This window comes from Rattus norvegicus, chromosome 1 (genome assembly GCF_021556685.1).
Source record: "Rattus norvegicus strain SHRSP/BbbUtx chromosome 1, alternate assembly SHRSP_T2T, whole genome shotgun sequence".
Taxonomy (NCBI): domain Eukaryota; kingdom Metazoa; phylum Chordata; class Mammalia; order Rodentia; family Muridae; genus Rattus; species Rattus norvegicus.
Genome location: NC_141534.1, coordinates 224,046,728 through 224,049,476, shown reverse-complemented (window position 1 = coordinate 224,049,476; position 2,749 = coordinate 224,046,728). Strand labels below are relative to the sequence as shown.

Sequence of the window (2,749 nt, the reverse complement as noted above, 5' to 3'; positions counted from 1 at the left end):
TTCTGAATTCACAGAGGGGAAGCAAACCAGCTGTGGTCAGTCTAAGGATCCCAGCAACCCAGTTGTCACTCTAAGGATTCCAGCAATCCAGCTGTGGTTGCTTGAAGGATCGTGTGGAAATGGAGATGGTTGTTCCATTTGTTCTGACCTCAGACATGAGGAAAGAGATTTAAAACTTGTCATTTCACCCCAGAAAGGTCGGCTAAGAAAACGAAAGAGTTTTAGAACCAAGATGAAGCAAATGTAATATAATTTGAGAGTCAGGGTTTGGAATTAGGAGCCTCAAATCGGAGGATTTTCACAACACTGGGAGTTTAGAACACATCATGATCAGAAATAGATCTCCATCCACTTCAAAGGAAGGCAGAAGATTCCTACCAGACCAACTTCTCTATGGTAGTTCTGGAAATTAAGCTTGAAACACAGACAGGTTCATTATATTTACTCAAGGCAAGCAAGGTTGGTTTGACATTTGTTTTCTATAGCATGAATAAAGAGTTTTATGTGAAAGTGCAGTCCTAAGTTGGTTTGGGAAAAAGAGTTAAAGACTTACGAATATGAAAGATTTAATATTCTTAGACCCAAAGACTAAGGTAAGTTGAGTGTGGCTTCAAGCAGTTAGGGGGCGACTGAGACAGAAAGTTTTTGAGTTTGAGGCCAGCCTGGACTGCATAGTGAAACTCAGGGATGTGCCCTGATGAAATCAATACTTTCAAAGATCATTAAGTTCAACTTCTGAATTCTAATTCCCTTTACTTCTCGGGGGTATTTTGAAAATGCTAAATCCCCAATCCCTGATAATGTACCTGACTTCTTAAAGTTAATTTCTTCCCCCAGAAAAATGAAACTATTACCTCATTTATTGGTAAACGCGATATGCTCACATATGTTTGAAACTGTATCTATACAGAGATTTCTGGATCTCTTGATGTGATAAATTATCAAATGAGTAGGATCGTCATGTGAATGATTTTCTTAATTACTTTCAGTGAGTGAGAAATCTGTAATGAATTAGAATTGATCAAGTATAATCAAAGATAATTGTGACAATCTTCATCATTTGGCTCCTAAATAGAAACTGACCCAGCCTTACAACAACCTTGAGAAGTTGTGACATTTACTTCCTTTTATAAGAAACCATGACTACAGGAGACTGAATAATTTGCTAAAGTTAGACAGCTAGCAAGGAGAGAGTTCAACCTCAAAGCAGGCTGTGTTTGACCCCAGTGCCCTAAGACCAGGCAATGGAACAGGTAGAGGAAATGAAATTTGTGTTCATGGCCTGCGTCCTTCCTTATGAAGGACAGGGAGAATGAAAGAAGGTCAGTGGGAAAAGGGGAAAGAGAGCAAGGCTAGTCAGAGCAGAGCGAATGAGTGGCAGAGAGCAGCTGTACAGCTTACTGACACTGTCATCCCTGTTCTGCAAAGACGTAAAACGTCATAACGCTAACATTATAAGGAGATGCGGATAAACTGTGCTTTGAAAATGTATTTTCACATATACTTAAGACATATTTCTAAGTCTGTATTTGGAATATTCATTATACCAAATGTAAATATAATGAACACATGTATTTATGATAAGAGTTTATATATTTATAATAAAAGTACATGTGTTACTTTATATTTATAAATATGGTAAATGTCAGTTGTCTTTTAAAAGGAGTCTCTAAAATAACACAATAGGCCATAGGCCATTCTGTTCAAGGGTGTGGTTGTGTGAATTAACTCTGTGTGTGTGGGGTCACTTATTGGTTATGGCTTCTAAGTAGTATTATGAGCATAGCTAATGACATGGTCTTATTTAAATATTTAAATTTATTTAAATTGTGTCTTATGTGAGTTGATAATAAAGTAAAAAACTGGTATTCATTCTGATTTAGAAAAGGCATCCTTGCTTTCTGCCGGGGCAGCCATCTTCCAGTAACTCGCCAAAATGATGAACACAAAAGGAAAGAGGAGAGGTACTCGGTATATGTTCTCTAGACCTTATAGGAAACATGGAGCCATTCCTTTGGCCACATACATGCGAATCTACAAGAAGGGTGATATTGTAGACATCAAGGGAATGGGCACTGTTCAAAAGGGAATGCCGCATAAGTGTTAACACGGCAAAACCGGAAGAGTCTACAATATCACCCAGCATGCCATGGGCATCATTGTATATAAGCAAGTTAAAGGCAAGATTCTGGCCAAGAGGATCAATGTGCGGATTGAGCACATCAAGCACTCGAAGAGTAGAGGCAGCTTCCTGAAGCAGGTGAAGGAGAACGATCAGAAGAAAAAGGAAGCCAAAGAGAAGGGCACCTGGGTTCAGCTGAAGCGCCAGCCTACATCACCCAGAGAAGCCTACTTTGTGAGGACTAACGGAAAGGAGCCTGAGCTGCTGGAGCCCATGCCATACGAATTCATGGCCTAATGTACACAAAGGAAATAAAGGACCTGGACTGCAGAAAAAAGAAAAAAAAGAAAGAAAGAAAGAAAGAAAGAAAGAAGAAGGCATCCTTTATCATGAAATGATGGCTATTTTTGAGGTAGGTTGAGAAGAGTTATTTGATCTGTGGCTGATTTACCAATTCTTAAAGATCAAATTCAAGGGATTTTCTAAAATCAAATGTAACTTGGGTGTACAGCAATTCTTTTTCTTTTCTTTCTTTTTTTTTGATTTTGAAACTTTTAATTTATTCTTTTATTGACATTTCAAATGCTATCCCCCTTCCTAGTTTCCCCTCCACAAACCCCCTATTCT

At 38.5% G+C, this 2,749-nt stretch overlaps 1 pseudogene; it reads left to right on the top strand.

Moving 5' to 3' along the window:
- The first annotated feature begins 1,927 nt into the window (after positions 1 to 1,927).
- Positions 1,928 to 2,419, top strand: LOC108348870 (60S ribosomal protein L21-like; annotated as a pseudogene).
- The last annotated feature ends 330 nt before the right edge of the window (positions 2,420 to 2,749 follow it).